Source organism: Tiliqua scincoides, chromosome 1 (assembly GCF_035046505.1).
Source record: "Tiliqua scincoides isolate rTilSci1 chromosome 1, rTilSci1.hap2, whole genome shotgun sequence".
Taxonomy (NCBI): Eukaryota; Metazoa; Chordata; class Lepidosauria; order Squamata; family Scincidae; genus Tiliqua; species Tiliqua scincoides.
The window spans coordinates 51,210,935-51,231,974 of NC_089821.1; the positions used below are offsets into that span (position 1 = coordinate 51,210,935).

The 21,040-nt window shown below is 42.8% G+C and overlaps 1 protein-coding gene across 4 annotated transcripts in view; it reads right to left on the reverse strand.

Moving 5' to 3' along the window:
• The window catches only part of SOX6 (SRY-box transcription factor 6), a 610,845-nt gene that overhangs the window by 123,533 nt on the left and 466,272 nt on the right, over window positions 1-21,040 (reverse strand). The window lies entirely within an intron of this gene.

Genomic DNA, 21,040 nt, shown 5'->3' on the forward strand with positions numbered 1-21,040 from the left:
CCCACTGAACCTTCTCCTGACCATAATCCTTGCCAATTTCACATTATCACATCAAAGTCCACACTAACATTGCTTTCCCTTAGTGCCAAAGGTCCAACAGTCTTGTTCAGCGGCACTTTTTCTTGTCCAATCTTGCTTTCTTTAAACCTTTTGCTTTCCCAGTACAGTACTACGCAAGAGGATACCAATAAAAGGATAGCTCTTTATTTACTCCTTCACATTTCAATCTTTGTACTGCCCTGAATCTTCAGCCTCTTTTAACATCCAGATGTTACAGGATGTCAGTGTGCAAATGTTGCTATATTTTGACCATTTTAAAATTCCAGCTACTCTAGCATATACTTCAAATAACTCAATGCTTTCAAAATATTAACATAGCATGTTAAATATTCACTTAAATAAAACCATTCTCGAGATTTAAGATTGCAGTATCTTGGCTGCCAATTAAACTAATATCCTTACCATTCACACCTCACTGTAACTTGTACATTCCTTGTGTCTGTATAAGACACTTTATAGTTTTATACATGTTCACGTAGCTGTGTAATATTGGTATTCAGAGAAAACATTTAGAACAAATTCCACTCTATCAAATTTCATTTGACCTTCATATATGTAAAAAAAAAAAAAAAACAATATATAAAATACAAAAGCAGGACATTCTTCATGTCCTTATCAGAGTTTGCATTTGGCAATCAGGGAGGTAGGTTATCAAATACATCTCAAAATGCACAGTTTTATTTGCCCAGATCCTTTATTCATAGCAGCCATGTCACCAAAGGACTAGATCAGACAGCATGCCATATTTTCAGCACACTCAAGAGTTTTGCTGGATGATTTTGCTGATGATTACCAGAAAGTCAATACACAAGGATCTCTGAATCATAGCTAGGAAGTATAAAAATGAATTGCTTTATAACCAGAACACAATTTCAGCCTCTTCTCCAGCTGCAAATGGGTGACTCCAGTGCAAATCAAATTCTATTAAAGAATCAAAATGAACTTCATGCATTTTCATTTTGGTTTTAATTCTTAAACTTTTTTCCCTGACAAAAATCCACATGTTGACCTATGACACTGTTTAAATAGAATCAAATTTTCCTGTCATATCCATGTTCCTATCTCATTCCATGATGTAGTCCAGAAAGGCTACTGTGTGTGTGCTTCTAAGAGAGTTAATTTACCAACAACTTTCTCTAGGGGAAAAGCCCTAAGATGTAGGTTAATAAAGGTCAAGCAAAATATAAACACTTTACAGTATTTTTTCTGAATCCATTTCTCAGGAAAATCAACTTATAATAAAAAGGTCTTTGTGCAATTACTGCCATGGCAGTGGGGCGTGAAAGAAACTAGCTTTGAGCAGCCATTTCTTTTATTTTAGCTGAGGTAAGCCCAGTTCTGCACGTTAGCAACACACTTAACATGGTTAAATTGAAGTTGATTCCCTTGTGCCCAATATTGACTTTTGAGATCTCTACTGAGTTTGTTGCGCAATGTTCGTTCCTGCCGGCCCCATATATAAACAAGCAAAAACAATGTCATTGTCTAATGGCAGCAGGAAAAAACAATCAAACAGTATCTTGTCGGAACTGAATAAAATGTGTTCTACAATCACTTGGAGTGATTGCAGAGTGGATATTGAATCTAATGATCCAAACTCACTGACAACTCTAGGATTCTGGGTGTGAAAGAGTCAGTTGCAGGAACACAACACAAGATCCATTTCAGCTTTGATGGAGACAAAGGGATGAAACAAAAAAAATGATTTAGTTGAGAAGGTAAAATAAGTACACACACAAATGAAGTGACATTTCTGGAATCGACTGTACATTGTTCTCCTGCTGTAAATGATTATTATCACTGCTTCCCTATGTCTGTTTTCTCTGCTCTCCCCCACATCATTGAGCAAAACTCATTGTGTGGGATATCACACATTATACTATACACATTTCCATGTGAATGACTGCACATGCATTCATTTTAAAAGTCAACACAGGGACTGGACCTTTCAAAAATATAGTGTATAGATAGTGTCCTGCTATACCCACATTAAATGTAATGTTTGAATAACTGTGTGTTAGGCTGTGCAGCATGGCCTTTCCCAGTTTGAAGAGACACTTGGCCAACAGACTGAGGCAAAGAAGGAAGGCCCATAGCCAGGGAGACAGACCAGGGACAGACTGCACTTGCTCCCAGTGTGGAAGGGATTGTCACTCCCGAATCGGCCTTTTCAGCCACACTAGACGCTGTTCCAGAACCACCATTCAGAGCGCGATACCATAGTCTTTCGAGACTGAAGGTTGCCAACTACCTAATGAGTCTTCATAGTTGAGTTGTTGGGAGGTCCTTAAATACCAGAGACAGAGGTGCAGGCTGTGCAAAAGAATCTCCACACCATACCACAAGGTGAGGTAGGAGCTAAGTAGTGTTAATTAAGAGTCCAATCCTATCCCCTGCCAGCCACGCCAATGCAGCCACACTAAAATGGCATTTGCTGCATCCAAGGATGGGTGAGCGACCCAAGGCTATACGGGAAGTAAATATAAAACATTTATACTTACCTCCCAGTAATCTGTTATGCATATGCCATTTTGTGGTGTATGTCCAAGGAGAGTAAAGGGGTAGGGAGCATCGGAACAGAATAGATAGAATCTGGCATGCGCACTGCCAACAGATCCACTCCTTCCCACCTCCTCCCCACCCCTGGTTCCTCCCCACCCTGTTACTCCCCCAGTCTAAACTACCCCACCCCCCATCACTGACATACTGGATCTGGCAGGGTCTGCAGAAGGAGCTGTCGCATTCCCACCTCTAATGGCAGCATGTGCAAAATGGCCAGTGACGGAGTGCTGCATACACCATCAGCAGATATTTTACTTCAGCGGAAGTCACTTCCACTGTTGTAACCCACTATGCCTGGTAGCCCAGTTCTGGTTAGGATGGAGCTGTCAGTGCAAAATGTTTTAATAGCACACAGAAATGCATACTGGAGTCACAAAATGAGCACCTTCTCTGGGTATGCTTGAAGACATAGCCCCTAGAGCTTCACACATTTGTCGATTAAGGGAAAGACAGCCATTTTCACTGAATCAGATACACGTTCAGAAAGGTTGAATGCTTCTCTTTCTGCCAATCAAGATGCTAGCATATGCCAGAGAAACACTCCAGACTCTCTGTTCTTTTTGCCCATTGAAACTGCATTGTTGTTGCACCAATACCTCTTTCTTTTTGTCTCCTCTGTTAACTTGATGATGATGCCTTTTTTATTTTTGCCATCTGCCCTAGAGCTTCATTAAAGATACATGAATGGACTAACTGGCCTGATATCTTGTGAGGAACAGGTGCTATTGTTTGTCCCAGAGGACTCGCACTAAAGATCTGACTCTGAATACTTGAGAAAGAGCATCTGCAGCAGTCAGTCAGAGAGCAACTTGGCAAAGATCTCACTATGTGCTAATGTGCAAACAGAGTGACACTCAAGGGGACTCATTTTCTCTTTCATGAAGATTTAACTTTTTTTCCTACATGATTGAAAATAAATATTGAAATCTGAACAATCCTTTGTTTAATGCCTGTCACTGAGCTACAGAAACAAATGTTATGCAAGTCCTCAATTCAATCTGTTAAATATGGACTGAAAGGAACAGTTGCTTCGGGTTTCCCAGTATATATAAAACATGTTTTCTGATAAAGTTATGGCAGGTGAAGGCTATTTGATTATCATCTGATCAAATGCTTATTGGCATATTTTAAATTTTGCAAGCCAGCCAAAGTTATAAGGAGTTTCTGATGTGCTATAATTTTCATTCACAACATTTCTCAGGATTAGAAGTACTGTTTATTACCACCACTACTCAAAGCAGAGCCAGATGGGATAGTTTAATACAGGGGGGTCAAACATAAGACCCACAGGCCAAATGTGGTCCTTGGAAGCCATTTATCTGGCCCCTGTTATCATTGGGTTCTTCTAGTATGATAATTGGACTCTCATATCTTGAAAACATGAACCAGATTTGCACATTTTCTCTTCTGTCATTTGCAGTTTTTGCCATTTGCAGCTTCTGTTTGAGAATAAAGTGTTTATTTCTGGTCATCATCTGCTTAATGATGCAACTTCCTGTTTAATGATGTCACTTCTGGCTCTCAGCAGGCACCATGAATGCTTTCAGCCCTCTGTATGAAATGAGTTCTACATCCCTGGTGCTTTGCTTCTTTTCAGGTGGATGGAAAACCAACCCAATGAGCATAACTGAGTCTGATCTAGTTTGGAGAAAAAAAATAATCCCACTTCAACCACTGGTTGCTACACCATAATGGAGCAACAGATTCAAGAAGCCAGTTGATGCTTTGAATAGGAGTGGAGTGATGCGGACAACGTATCTTCAGAACAGTAGGCTATTCCAATCACTCATCAGCTGCAAAGTCAGTGATAATTACTCCTATCCATAGAAGAAACTTCTTCCAGAGGAATAAGGCATGCAAATTACTGCTCAAAACGTTTTCACTCTTCTTACTCTGAACAAGGTCTCAGTACACTGAAAGCAGGACATGGAAAAGGACTTGGAGTTGGTGCAACTCCGTCTGCTGTCCAGAGGGGGCAGGATACTGTCTAAAAAGGGGTCAAACTATGGTACAATGACCCTGACCTTCCTATCTGTTCTCTGTGATCCTTGTGGGGTGTGGCCCTAACCCTTTATCCTTCCCTTCTCCTCTGAGCACCTCCTCTTTGTCCTCTGATCACTGACTTGTTAAGATGTGCACACCAGGGCTCTGATGCCCAAGACAACTTGAGCACAAGGCATGCAGAGCAAGGTAGCTCTAGGGCCTTACTATCCCTGATTATTAGCTGAACCTCTGATCCTAATCAGATGCTCTAAATATACACTCAATGAAATTGTAAGTAAATAACTTCTTTGCAACTTTAACAAGCCATTGCCTCTTGTCTTTTTATTGATTAGCAGTCAGCTGGGTGAGGGAGATTCCCTGGGGTGATATTCAAGGGGGGGAGGGGTCTGCTGCTTAAGCTCCTCTGCTTCCCAGCCCCCCCCCCCCCAAAGAGGAAACTATTTTTATTTCCTCCAACACTTACTAGCCTGGTCATTGTTAATGTTATGTTTATTGCAGTGCCTTGTTTTGTAGCATAAGGGCGCAATCCTAACCAACTTTCCAGCACCAAGATAAGGGCAATGCAACTCCAAGGTAAGGGAACAAACACTGCCTTATCTTGAGGAGGCCTCCATAACTCCCCCCAACTGCAGGATGCAGCACATGCCCCACCGGCATAGTTATGCCTGTGCTGGAAAGTTGGTTAGGATTGCACCCTAAGAAATAATTAATATTATCAATTCCTTTTCATCCTTTGTTATACTTAAATGAGCACCTTAAAGTAAAACTATTTTGGTCTGTATGGCAGGTACATACATTGCCTTTCCTTGTTACCAAAGACTGAAAGTACTTCCCCTTCAACTGTTAGCAAATTCAACTCCATTTATCAGATCAAAATAAACATCCTTTAGATTTTTGTATACTAGACGACTTAAGATGACAAGCAAGCGTTCCCCAATTTAGCAAGACATGCTATCCCCAGAACTTTACAGACAATAACCAAATATACAGCTTTATATATAAAGCGGGAGGAGAATGAGACTGGTGGAGCCCTGCTCCACTGGATCCTCTGCTCCATGTTGAGCTGAAAAGTCAGGCACAGAGCTCCTCCAGTCTACACAGGCAAAATATCCAGCACAGACTCATTGCAGCCCCTGCTTCCTTACTCTGGCGGAGACAGGAGGGGACCTCCGGTGGCCTCAGTGGTGCCACTGGAAGCAACAGTAGCAATTTTGGCACCACTACATCTGGGGGAGCCGCTGGCTTCAGGATTGGGTTGTAAGTCATATTCAGTGGGATTTGCTCCTAGGTAGGTGTGCATAGGATTGCAGCCTAAATGTGTTCCTAGGAAAGTGTGCACAGGAATGCAGGAAGCCTTGTATCCACGTAAACAACTGCGTATATAGCTTAATTGCTTCCAATTCAGGTAGGGTATGTTACAAGTTGGATAGCTGTTTTCATAGACTGGACCAAATCAATGGTGAAGCAGTCAGTGGATTGTGCCACTGTGCACAGAGATCATCAAAAAAATCCTAATGAGATGAGTGCTCCAAACACTGCTTCACCCCAAGGTATCACCATTGCTTATCTCTGAGCCTTCATGTAAACTTAATACAAATCAGTATTCTAGTGCCTGCTTGCTATGGCAATGAGCTTGTATACACATTCAGTTTTACAGTATCTGGGAACACAGAAGATACCTGACTACCATTTTATGATCTCAAAAGAATGAAAAATGATTAATTACTTTAAACCATCTAGGCTTTCACAGTCACTAGGAAGGAAGGAGGCTATCTCAGCTATAAAAAAATTAATAAAACATGTTATGCAAAAGTGAATTTATGGTTCACTTGGAATTAGAGATATACCACCTTCTCAATCCATACAAATGCATAATCTTGTCAATTAAATATTATTGTTAAGGTCTAGTAGTATGTTAAAATCATTTTAAAGTGCAACTAAGGAAAATTCATGTATGTTTATTACTCCTTATGGGTCTATTAGTGGGTATTTTATTCAGATTCGTGTTGTAAAATCTGCATAAACTCAGCATATTGTTATCCCCACGTGTGCATTTGTTTGGTTAAAGCATAACAGCAAATCTTGGTTACTACAACTTCTGAAAAAGTCAAGAGAGTAAGAGGGTCTTACTTTTAAATTAGATACAAACAGTTTGTGACTAAAAGAATGAATTGTTGACTATTATGCAAATTGTCACAGCTAGTGGTCACTCTGCCATCACAGAAGATAGAACAAGTCAATTAATTCAGATATTCCATAAGTGGAATATGTAGTGAAGATGTATATGTTTCTGATTTCCACTGTGCCTTATTTTCTCAGAAACACAAAAGTATATATATTAAGAGTCTGTTTTTTTCCTTAAAAATTCATGTTCAGTACTGATTAGTTCTCCATTTTAATAATATAAACATATAGGAAAGTGGGGTAAGTTTGGGGTAATACTAAAGCCTCCAATTGATATGAGAAGTTCTCAGACAAGGTAGCACCATCTTAAAAAGCTTTTCCTACATTCTGGTATATTTTTAAATAATCAAGTTTTTAAAAAAAATTAAATGAAGTATTATCTCATTTTACCTGGGTTTCTTAGACCTAACAAAATTTTGCTTTGAAGTTTTTTCCAAGTAGTGGATTACACATGCACCCAATCACCTGGGACTAAATTCTACTGACTGCAATAAAACATGTCAATGACTATGCACTTTGTATCCACAGTGCACATTATGCACAGTGGCATAGCTAGTATGGGGCGGGGAAGTAGTCCGCCCCAGGTACCAGCCTTGGGGGGTGTGACACCACAAATTACCCAACATCGCTAAAATCGCGGAGGTTACGAGTACCCCCATCATGCTATATTCCATTGGATGCGGAATTTCCAGCTGAATGCAATGCAAAAAACCAGAGGAAATTTTCTCCTTTTCATCAAATGTTCTAGCCAAAAAACCGGAAACCAAAAAATTCATGGAGCCCTATGGAAAGTGAAACCGAGCCATATCACGTGTTTACTCGCGAGCAGGTGAATGTGTCTTAGTTCATTGGAAAGGGCAGGCTAAGAGGAATCCAATGACATTAGAAAGGTTCCTATCCAATGAAAGCTGCCCCCAAAAAACACCCAAGAAGGAAGTCCCTCCCTCCAAGCAGGTGAATGTATTGAGCCCTATGGAAAGCGAAAGTAAGTCACATGTTCGCATTTACTCACGAGTAAGCTGCTGGTCAAGTCAGACAAAGGGGAATGCAAGGCTGGCTGCATGGTCCCAATCTGATGAAAGTGGAGCTCAACAACTGTTCCAGAAGGCAGCACCCCCCCCCCCCCAAGAATAAAACAGAGACTTGAGCTGGTAAGGTGGACATTGGGGAGGAACATAAGAACAGCCCCACTGGATCAGGCCATAGGCCCATCTAGTCCAGCTTCCTGTATCTCACAGCAGTCCACCAAATGCCCCAGGGAGCACACCAGATAACAAGAGACCTGCATCCGCGTGCCCTCCCTTGCATCTGACATAGCCCATTTCTAAAATCAAGAGGTTTTAAAGGATTTAAACCTTTAGTGTGCAAGTTCTGCCAAGCCCAAAAAACTCTTAAACCAGTGCAGTTTAAATAAAAAGCAGTTTGAGGTTAAAAATCAGTCCAGCCTAAGAGAACTGAATTAGGAGGGTAAGAACCTAGGAAGGATCCTTTCCCAGTCAGCCAGGGCAATTCAGCTTAGCATAGTCATAAACTTAGCAATTTAGCAAATTAGCATAGTCATTGTCCTTTAGGAGGTGATAAGAGCCCCATGAGGCAAATCCAAGAACCCCATTCAGGAGCCTACAGAGTAGATTAGGCCCATCAGCAGCCTTTTCTCTTCCTAAACTTTTGTAATCTCACCTGGGAAGACCAGCCCCCTTTCAGTCAGCAAGGACCTTCTTTGAAAAGGTCAACAGGCATGTGGATGCGGGAGAACCCGTGGACATTATATATCTGGACTTTCAAAAGGCGTTTGACACGGTCCCTCACCAAAGGCTACTGAAAAAACTCCACAGTCAGGGAATTAGAGGACAGGTCCTCTCATGGATTGAGAACTGGTTGGAGGCCAGGAAGCAGAGAGTGGGTGTCAATGGGCAATTTTCACAATGGAGAGAGGTGAAAAGCGGTGTGCCCCAAGGATCTGTCCTGGGACCGGTGCTTTTCAACCTCTTCATAAATGACCTGGAGACAGGGTTGAGCAGTGAAGTGGCTAAGTTTGCAGATGACACCAAACTTTTCCGAGTGGTAAAGACCAGAAGTGATTGTGAGGAGCTCCAGAAGGACCTCTCCAGACTGGCAGAATGGGCAGCAAAATGGCAGATGCGCTTCAATGTCAGTAAGTGTAAAGTCATGCACATTGGGGCAAAAAATCAAAACTTTAGATATAGGCTGATGGGTTCTGAGCTGTCTGTGACAGATCAGGAGAGAGATCTTGGGGTGGTGGTGGACAGGTCGATGAAAGTGTCGACCCAATGTGCGGCGGCAGCGAAGAAGGCCAATTCTATGCTTGGGATCATTAGGAAGGGTATTGAGAACAAAACGGTTAGTATTATAATGCCGTTGTACAAATCGATGGTAAGGCCACACCTGGAGTATTGTGTCCAGTTCTGGTCGCCGCATCTCAAAAAAGACATAGTGGAAATGGAAAAGGTGCAAAAGAGAGCGACTAAGATGATTACGGGGCTGGGGCACCTTCCTTATGAGGAAAGGCTACGGCGTTTGGGCCTCTTCAGCCTAGAAAAGAGACGCTTGAGGGGGGACATGATTGAGACATACAAAATTATGCAGGGGATGGACAGAGTGGATAGGGAGATGCTCTTTACACTCTCACATAATACCAGAACCAGGGGACATCCACTCAAATTGAGTGTTGGGCGGGTTAGGACAGACAAAAGAAAATATTTCTTTACTCAGCGCGTGGTCGGTCTGTGGAACTCCTTGCCACAGGATGTGGTGCTGGCGTCTAGCCTAGATGCCTTTAAAAGAGGATTGGACGAGTTTCTGGAGGAAAAATCCATTATGGGGTACAAGCCATGATGTGTATGCGCAACCTCCTGATTTTAGGAATGGGTTAAGTCAGAATGCCAGATGTAGGGGAGAGCACCAGGATGAGGTCTCTTGTTATCTGGTGTGCTCCCTGAGGCATTTGGTGGGCCGCTGTGAGATACAGGAAGCTGGACTAGATGGGCCTATGGCCTGATCCAGTGGGGCTGTTCTTATGTTCTTATGTTCTTATATGAGGGAGGGAGGAGGAGCTAGCTAGAGGTATAAAGCTAGCGCCAGTCACCGTGTGAGCCTCTCTGCAAAAGCGCACAGGGAGGTGACAAGGAGGGACAGGGTTGTAATCATAGGGGACTTCAATTATCCTCACATAGACTGGGTCAGTTTGTATTCTGGTCACGAAAAGGAGACCGGATTCCTTGACATGCTAAATGACTGTGCCTTAGAGTAGCTAGTCATGGAGCCCACCAGAGGACAGGTGACTCTGGATTTAATATTGTGCGGTACTCAGGACCTGGCTAGAGATGTCAGTGTTACGGAGCCATTGGGGAATAGTGATCATGCTGTAATCTGTTTCAACATGCACATCGGGGGAAGAATACCCGGCAAATCTCTAACAAAAACCCTTGACTTCCGACGGGCAGACTTCCCCCAAATGAGGAGGCTGGTTAGAAGGAGGTTGAAAGGGAGGGTAAAAAGAGTCCAATCTCTCCAGAGTGCATGGAGGCTGCTTAAAACAACAGTAATAGAGGCCCAGCAGAGGTGTATACCGCAAAGAAAGAAGGGTTCCACTAAATCCAGGAGGGTGCCTGCATGGTTAACCAGCCAAGTTAGAGAGGCTGTAAAGGCAAGGAAGCTTCCTTCCGTAAATGGAAGTCTTGCCCTAATGAAGAAAATAAAAAGGAACATAAACTGTGGCAAAAGAAATGTAAGAAGGTGATACGGGACACCAAACGAGACTATGAGGAACACATGGCCAGCAACATTCAGGGGAACAATAAAAGCTTCTTCAAATATGTTAGAAGCAGGAAACCCGCCAGAGAAGCGGTTGGCCCTCTGGATGGTGAGGGAGGGAAAGGGGAGATAAAAGGAGACTTAGAGATGGCAGAGAAATTAAATGAGTTATTCGCATCTGTCTTCACAGCAGAAGACCTTGCGCAGATACTGCTGCCCGAACGGCCCCTCCTGACCAAGGAATTAAGTCAGATAGAGGTTAAAAGAGAAGATGTTTCAGACCTCATTGATAAATTAAAAATCAATAAGTCACCGGGCCCAGATAGCATCCACCCAAGAGTTATTAAGGAATTGAAGAACGAAGTTGCTGATCTCTTGACTAAAATATGCAACTTGTCCCTCAAAACGGTCACAGTGCCAGAGGACTGGAGGAAAACAAATGTCATACCAATCCTTAAAAAGGGAAAGAGGGAGGACCTGGGAAACCACAGCCGGTCAGCCTAACATCTATACCGGGTAAGATGGTGGAATGCCTCATCTAAGATAGAATCTCAAAACACATAGACAAACAGGCCTTGCTGAGGGAGAATCAGCATGGCTTCTGTAAGGGTAAGTCTTGCCTCACAAACCTTTTAGAATTCTTTGAAAAGGTCAACAGGCATGTGGATGTGGATGTGGGAGAACCCTTGGCTCGTTAGCCATGCGGGCACCCTCCTGGACTTAGTGGAGCCCTTCTTCCTTTGCGGTATACACTTCTGCTTGGCCTCTATTACTGTTGTTTTAAGCAGCCTCCATGCACTCTGGAGAGATTGAACTCTTTTTACCTTCCCTTTCAACCTCCTTCTAGCCAGCCTCGTCATCTGAGGGAACCAGGTCCTGCGTACCGCACAATATTAAATCCAGAGTCACCTGTCCTCTGGTGGGCTCCATGACTAGCTGCTCTAAGGTACAATCATTTAGCATGTCAAGGAATCCGGTCTCCTTTTCGTGACACAAACTGACCCAGTCTATGTGAGGATAATTGAAGTCCCCCATGATTACAACCCTGTCCCTCCTTGTTACCTCCCTGATCTGTTTCCTCAAGGTCCCCCCTTCCAGTTTCTGATCTGGAAGACGATAGTACGCCCCCAGTATTACATCACTCCTCAGGCCTGGTAATTTAACCCACAGAGATTCTACAGTGGAGTAGGACCCATCTTCAATCTCTACTTTGCTGGATTCTATCCCTTCCTTAACATAAATGGCCAGGGATTGCGTTTATAGCCCGGGATTGCGGTATCCCACTGATTCTCCGCATTCCACCAGCTTTCCGTTATGCCCACTAGTCAATGTTTTCCCTTGTCACCAGACATTCCAGTTCTCCCATCTTTGCTCGGAGACTTCAGGCATTTGCATAAAAGCATGTGTACATGGAATGCACCAGGATGGGCTGCTTATTAGCTCCTTTACCCCTGCATCCTCTCATTGTGCCAAACCATCTATCACATCCCATCATGCTACCATTCCCAATTTCTTCTCCTACTCTGTCTTTACCCTGTTGTTCTCTAACCTCCCCATCCTTGTCCCATAGGGATGAAGAGTCCCAAACCAGATGCCCCATGGCTCCTGTCGGCCTTCTCCCAGGGATCAGTTTAAAAGCTGCTCTGCCACCTTTTTAATGTTATGCCCCAGCAGTCTGGTTCCATTCTGGTTCAAGTGAAGCCTGTCCCTCTTGTACAGGCCCCGCTTGTCCCAAAATGTTCCCCAGTGCCTAACAGATCTAAAACCCTCCTCCCTACACCACCGTCTCATCCACGCATTGAGACCCCTGATCTCCGCCTGTCTAGCTGGTCCTGCACATGGAACAGGTATTAATTCCCAAGAACACTACCTTTGAGGTCCTGGCTTTCAGCTTCCTACCTAATAGCCTAAATTTGGCCTTCAGGACCTCCCGGCTACACTTGCCCACATAGTTGGTGCCGACATGCATCACAACCGCTACCTCCTCCCCAGCACTATCTACCAGTCTGTCTAGACAAGAAGTGATGTCCGCAACCTTCGCACCAGGCAGGCAAGTCGCCATGCGGTCCTCACATCCATCGCAAACCCCCCTCTCTCTGTTTCTGATAATCGAATTCCCCACTACAAGAAGCCCCTGACCCTCTTCCACTGAGGAGTATCCTGAGTGCGTTCGGATACGGGCCCGTCCCCTGGAGAAGGGGTCCCCCCTAGGGGATTGTTTCCCTCCTCTCCAGCATGACGTCCTCCAGCCCCAAGACTTCCCACCCGGGCAGCAGACAACTGCATGCCTGAGGGTGGGACGAAGCCTGATCGTCCCCGGAAGTCTTGATCTGAAATTGAAGGCTGAAAATCTCACTGATTTTTTTTGTGTGTGTGTGTGGGGGGGGTGTTATTGCAGGCAGGCTACAGAGAAAATTCACTTGGTGAAACAGGTTTAGCTTCCCCTTATTTAATAATAATAATAATAATAATAATAATAATAATAATAATAATAATAATAATATTATTATTAATGGTATTTATATACCGCCTTTGTTGGTCGTCAGATTTCTCCTCAGACTTTATTCAAGGCGGTTTACATAGGCAGGCTGATTAAATCCCCGTAGGGATTTTTACAATTGAAAGAAGGTTCTATCTTTCAAGAACCACAACAGTCCAGATGTTTCACTCTGATCTGGTTTCTCATTCTGGCCTCCATCCTCCCACACTCAGAGCAGATGGAATAGTTCGGCTTCAGCTTGTCAGCTGTTTCAAGGTCGCATGGTGCCAGTGGCCTCGAACTGGTGACCTGTGGATGTTATCTTCAGGCAAATGGAGGCTCTACCCTCTAGACCAGACCTCCTGCCAGATTTAATTATCTGTTTTTTTTAAATTTATTTATAATTATTTTATTTTGCTTGATGATGTCACTTCCAGTCATGAGTCATGGGTCCTGGACAGATTGTCATTATAAAAAGTGGGTCCCAGTGTTAAAAGTTTGAGAACCATTGTCATAACACAAAACAGGCCAATGAGACATCCTGGGGGGGGGGGTGACACCTCAGTGACCAAAATTCTGGAAATTGTGGCTTTTAGGAATAATACCATTATATACCATTTGATGCAGAATTTAATCCATTGCTTCTGGGGAAATATTCACTGCATTTACTTTCTGGCCATTATTATTATTATTCATTTCATGTCATGACTATTACTATCGCTCAGTCTCACCTACCTCACAGGGTTGTTGTAAGAACAAAATAAGGGGAGGAAGCATGCACCCTGAGCTTCTTAGAAGGGTGGTATAAAAATGTGAGAATTCACATTTAATTATTTATTTTTAATTAATTTTTTAAATTTTAATTAATTAAATTATTTATTAAGTCGTTTGGGGTGACAAAAATTTATGGGCCCCAGGTGTCAAATGACCTTGCTACACCACTGGCTGCAGCCACTATAGCATAATTACATTGGCATTAAACATTTACTGCAGCATGGTGTTATGAAAATAATAGATAATTATTTTTCCTATATTCATGTGAAGATGGAACTTTTTGATAAATGGCCATACAGAACTAAGTGCTCCACTTTTTGCTACTGCACAGAGCCTTAGAGAGCTCAGACTTCTTGAACTGTTGTTGTAATATTTGCAAGTACACTGATCAAGTAGAAACTATTAGATTAGGTGCTAGATGGGAGAGCACAGCACAAGGTCATGAATAGCATTCGAAAACTCTTGTGCCCCAGTTCAGAAGGGATTTCTCACATCATAGGAAGGAGATCAGGGAATGACTCAGTGCTAATTCTACAATGTTATTTTGCTCTTCTCTTCCACTGTAGCATCGCCTGTTGAACATAGCCACAAAGAAGCACAAGATTTGTGCTGGCTGATGGCTGGTTGATGGACCATACTCAGAGAATGCTGGAAAATGGTTCCTTTCCTTTTCGACCTGGAGGGCAGTGATGAGTACAGTGCTCCAGGGCTTTATCTTGAGCCTGGTGTTGTTCAGTAATTTTATAATGACTTGAATAAGGGAGAAGAGGGGATGCTCATCAGATCTGCAGGTGACACTATACTGTCACTAGCCAGTCAGTCCCCACCCGGAATACTGTGTCCAGTTCTGGGTGCCACAGTTTAAGAGGGACATTGACAACTAGGGTGGATTCAGAGGAAAGTGACTAGGATGATGAGGGGACTGAAGAGCACGTTCTCTGAAGACAGGTTGATGGAGCTGGAAATGTTTAGTTTGAAGAGGAGACTATTAAGAGATGATGTGATACTAAAAACCTCTGAGGTACTGTCATGTACAAGATGGAGTAGATTTGTTCTCAGTTGCTCCAGAAGATAGAAGCCAGACAAATGGGATTAAATTACAACAAGGCAGATTTTGATTAAAAGTTAGGGAGAACTTCCTGATGGTATAAACCATTAGTGGAACAGTTTGCCTCAGAAAGTGATAGATTCTTCATCATTGGAATATTTGAGTAGAGGCTGGATAGCCATCTATTGGTGATGTTGTATTTCTTGACAGACTGCACCGGCATGGGTTGGACTCAATGGTCTTATCAGTCCCTTCCAAATCTATGATTCTATGAAAAGCTTCAAATAAATTGTGTGACTCTTCTTTTAGGAATTGGGTATAGTAGCAGTATGAGTGTGGAATCCTTCATTGGCATATTATCACCGAATGAAGCAAACCTATTCCATGACTTTTTCTAGCTTATGGAAACCAATGGTACAAACGCATCCTGTGATATTAAGAGCAGCGTTTTTGGCTGGTAAACAGGCCTCACCTCTATTCTCATGATGATGTCCATTCTGCCATACCATTGTTTATAAAGCAATTGACAGCTTCTTCTGGCAGTCATCAAAATCACAATATTCACCTCCTAACTATATTCATTTCAGGACAGCAACAAAGACTTAGTTCCTGCACAACTGTACTATGAATGCAGTTTCTGTGATGAAATACATAGTCCCATCTACATGGAATTATTTATCAGTAACAATGAACCTTTGTCCAGCTGTGACTATTTCTCTGCTACTACAACCAGGCCTTATCTGCTCAGGAAATGCCTGTTTTAACTGACAGGTAGCAGATTAAATCTACAGCTGCTGAAACACAATCTCCACTGTTAGATAGGCTTTCATTGAAAAGCACTACAAACACATAATTTGTTTATGTTGTACCAGCAATCTTTGACAAAGCAGAATGTCTAGCTGAGACAAATGTGGTTAAACCCATTTATTGTATTATTTCTGCTACACAGAGCAAGCTCTTAAAACACAGAAACTAGTCAAGGCACAAAGCTGTGGCTGTCTAAAGAAATCAAGAATAGATGACTTCTTGTTACACTAACCCCCTTTACACAGTAGAGCGTGCTTGCTCCTGGAAAATACCCATTGCGATTTTTTTAAGCACATTTCAATGATACTTATGTGCATGCTGTAAGATGTATTTGTTTTGTTTGCTAGGTAGAACCTGACATAACAAGTACAGTAAGCTGTTTTCTTAATAACTGTCAATTTAAGAAACCAGATCCACTTTATCTATGAAAATATTTTTAATATATTTCTTAATATAGAAAGAGTGTCTGCATATATCCACTCTGATCCAGGGAACTGTGAGTGCAGCAGCTAGATGAACACTCATTGCTGCAAAATGGGTCACTAGAACAGGCTCCTGCCTGCACATCTGAGCAGAATAACTCGCACTGTTTCATGTCCATTACTCTATCCCCTGATGGAGTTGCTCAAGCTCAGCACATACTCCAGCACATAGTCTGTTTCCAGGAACAGATGCAACTGGACTAGAACAACAGCACTTATTATTTCACTGCTGTCTCAAGAACCAGTTGAAACAAGTCTACCCCAAAGCAATCTTACTTCTGGCACTGCATGGATGCAAATAGCAATCACACAACTAGCAGCCCAATCCTAACTGAGAGTTACGAAAGTGGAACAGAGGTTCTGCTGTTGTAAATGGTCATATGGGTGTGCACACAGCACTCTGCTGGTGGCCATTTTGGAGCCTCTGACATAAACAGTGGCAATATCAGTGGCCCCTTGCTGCTAACAGCTACTTATGGGAGTGCAGGCAAACCAGTGTAGGGAGCACGCAGTGGGAGGGAGAGAGTAGGGAGGGGAAAGAATGGGAGAGGGTCTGAGCAGGAAGGCAGTGGGCAGGGGCAGATTGGAGAAAGGAGGGGTTGGAGCTTGGTGGCAATGGCATGCACACGAATCGTATCCCTGTTCCATCTCCTCTTCTCTCTACCTTATTCTCTACAGCCACCAAAATGGCTGTAGTAAATCCACTGGAGCACCAGAGTCTTGGTCCATGATAAAAGAACAAAAGTTACCTTATCGTGAAGAGACCTCTAAGATTGCCCCCCCCCCAGAGGATGCAATACAAGCTGCACTGGCACAGCTTCATAGGTCGGGGGGGGGGGATTAGTTAGAACTGGGCTGTGATTTACCTCAGAGTATCAAGTTCAAATTTTTGAAGAACTTTCAAAACAGCATTATAGCATTTTAGGGTAATTTTAACACACCATACAGTAAATTACTCAAATTAAAAAAATAACAAGACTGCATTAGATGAAGAATGTCCTTCAAATCTATTATTCTTCTCATTCTCAATCACTCCCCCATACCTATTATTATTCCCTGACATGCTCTGTCACACTCTCAAAGAGCTCGGTGTCAAAATAATCCTATGAAAAGAGCAATCCCATCTGTTAGAGCTTCTGGTTCTCTATATACATCTGTAGAACACTGATTTGGATAAACAATACAATTTTCAGTTCTAATATTAGCTCCTTTTCCAATTAAAACACTTGAAAATATCTCACTCAAATTGCTTTCATGGACCTGTATTACTTTAATTATTTCACCATTTGATCCAGTGACTCTGATACATATGTATGGGGTTTGTGCACATGGTGCTTCCATAAAAACAGGGGCTTTCCCATTAATTTCACAGATAAGGACAGCTCTGCGCATGCATTCTCATTGTGTAGAAAAACAATTCACAACTGTGAAACAAACACTGAGATTATTGCTTAACACAAGAGTTTTGTGCTTGTATCAGAAACTCTGAATTAAGCTATCTGGCTAGAAAGTATCAGAGTAAGGGCCATCCACTGGCTTCCAAGCGCAGCATTTCAAAATCTTTATCCCTCAGCAATCCTGGAATTCTTTTTATAAGACTCCATGGTCCCTGTGTGTGATGTGCACATTCCATCCCAATTTAACTTTACTGGAAGGTAGATGTGCAAGTGTATCTAGATGCATTCACTGACAAAGACTTTGCCCTCTCTTCTGAACCAGAAAACTCATAGTTGTTTCTCTCAGGTATTAGCACATCAGATGTTGAAAAAAAAAACAACAATTTAGTCAACAGAAGAATTGTCACTGAAAGAGGAGTACATAACTAAGAAGCATAAAAATTGGGAAAAGCACATAAAATCTGTACTGCCAAAACTTGAATGCTAATTCATTCAGATTGTCCCCAAATAATCTTGGGCCATGTCTCACCCATCTTTCATCTATCAATGTTTTAAAATTATTTTTAAATTTAATCCTATTTGTAGCATTCACCGGAGGATTTGAGAGCCCGCACAGGATCTGCCACTTACAATACTGCATTTGGCATAATTTTTTAAAAAAGCAATAAATAGGCTGAATCCATGGGGAATCCCTCAAACAGCATGGATAATGAGGGAAATCCATAACAGACATAAACAAACCCAGAACGATGTCTGTGGCTAGCATCATTATGTAAGATATATCGGCATATATTTGAATGTTCAGCTTCAAGCTTGGTGTCTATTACATTGATTCAATCACAGTGTGGGGTTCAGATAACAAACAAACGTTACCATTGGAGTAGGACTAGAATTGAACGTTAGGCCACAATGCCCTTGTGGTAAGGCACTGCAAGTTTTACTCCAAACACTTTATTACAGAAGGACTATATGGAAAATTAGAAATTCAGCCTCGGTGGGAAATGGATATCCCCCCTCCCCCCCACACACACTACAAATCAGTTTGGTACTGCAACTTTTAAAGCAGCCATCATTTCAGAGCCATATTCCACTTCTATGCACAAGGGCATTCAAGAAGATTTCACATTAACAATCAGAGATCAGTTTTAGTCTAAGGGCTTTGACATACACCTTCCCATGTTTTTTAAGCATGATATTCATATCCTCTGAAAGGATACAACAATAACACTAGAAAATCTTTTTGGTAATTATTAATTTCACTGTAGAATAGATTTCATTGCTATGCTTGGCTTGTTAAAAATGCATTTTGTTCACCTTGGGATACAGCATGAGACTGTATATATGCTCTAATTTTTTTTTTCTTCAGGTTTTGTTTAAAAATTCTACTTAAGCCAGGATATTAATCACTGCTCAGAGGGTGAAAGAATCTGCAAGAACAGCTGAAGTGCTTTTTTTCTTCTTCTTCTCTAAAGCAGGAACTAGTTAGTACTAGCAGATTTTACTTATATTTGTGTAAAGAGATATTAACAAGACATAAAAAAAGAAAAAATAAGAAGAAAAAAGTTAATTAAGAGAACAAGGAACAAGGGCTAGCCCGGAGGTACGATCAGCATAGCGCTCTGTAAAGGTTGCAAATCACAGCTCTAGTCCCCGTTCCCTCCACTAAAAAAGGATGTAAATAGGCATAATGTTCAGCCCTAAGTAAAATGCAATCCTTAGCCAACTGATACATTCATGTCTACAAGCTACAGTGTGCATTACCAGAATTAGCCATATTTAGAAATACCCGTTTCTCAATGCTTAGTAATAAAGAGAAGGAAATGCAGGTGTCCTGCAAAGCATCATGTATTGGCAACCTTCAGTCTCGAAAGACTATGGTATCACGCTCTGAAAGGTGGTTCTGGCACAGCGTCTAGTGTGGCTGAAAAGGCCAATCCGGGAGTGACAATCCCTTCCACACCGGGAGCAAGTGCAGTCTGTCCCTGGTCTGTCTCCCTGGCTATGGGCCTTCCTTCTTTGCCTCTTAGCCTCAGACTGTTGGCAAAGTGTCTCTTCAAACTGGGAAAGGCCATGCTGCACAGCCTGCCTCCAAGCGGGCCGCTCAGAGGCCAGGGTTTCCCACTTGTTGAGGTCCATCCCTAAGGCCTTCAGATCCCTCTTGCAGATGTCCTTGTATCGCAGCTGTGGTCTACCTGTAGGGCGCTTTCCTTGCACGAGTTCTCCATAGAGGAGATCCTTTGGGATCCGGCCATCATCCATTCTCACAACATGACCAAGCCAACGCAGGCGTCTCTGTTTCAGCAGTGAATACATGCTAGGGATTCCAGCACGTTCCAGGACTGTGTTGTTTGGAACTTTGTCCTGCCAGGTGATGCCGAGGATGCGTCGGAGGCAGCGCATGTGGAAAGCGCTCAGTTTCCTCTCCTGTTGTGAGCGGAGAGTCCATGACTCGCTGCAGTACAGAAGTGTACTCAGGACGCAAGCTCTGTAGACCTGGATCTTGGTATGTTCCGTCAGCTTCTTGTTGGACTGATATGGTATTCTCCCTTAGACAACTGCAGGAGAAATGCAGGGAACAACGACAGCCACTCTTTATAGCCTTCATAGATCTCACAAAGGCTTTCGACCTGGTCAGCAGAGACGGCCTCTTCAAGATTCTCCCCAAGATTGGATGTCCACCCAGGCTCCTCAGCATCATCAGATCTTTCCACAAGGACATGAAGGGCACTGTTGTCTTCGATGGCTCCACATCAGACCCTTTTGACATCCGAAGCGGAGTGAAGCAGGGCTGTGTTCTTGCACCAACCTTGTTTGGGATTTTCTTCGCTGTCCTGCTGAAGCAGGCCTTTGGAACTGCAACAGAAGGCATCTATCTCCGGACCAGATCAGACGGAAAGCTCTTCAACCTCTCCAGACTGAGAGCAAAATCCAAAGTCCAGCTGAAATGTCTGCGTGACTTCCTCTTTGCCGACGATGCAGCTGTCACTACCCACTCTGCCAAAGATCTCCAGCAGCTCATGGATCGTTTTAGCAAGGCCTGCCAAGATTTTGGACTGACAATCAGCCTGAAGAAAACACAGGTCATGGTTCAGGATGTGGACTCACCTCCCTGCATTACAATCTCTGAGCATGAACTGGAGGTTGTCCATGACTTTGTGTACCTTGGCTCAACGATCTCCGACACTCATTCTCTCGATACCGAGCTAAACAAGCGCATCGGTAAAGCAGCTACCACGTTTTCCAGACTCACAAAGAGAGTCTGGTCCTGCAAAGCACGCTTTCATTTAAATACCTAAAACTTCTCCCTCCACACCCACATGCAAATGCCTAAGCAGTTTTCTATGCAGTCAGAAAATACTTCAAATGGAAATCCTCCCTTGTACAGTCCACCAGGGCTACAGAGCTCTTACCCCACTTTTGTTTATTTCATTTAGGTTTGTACAGCTCATAATGCCCCATGGTTTGAAAC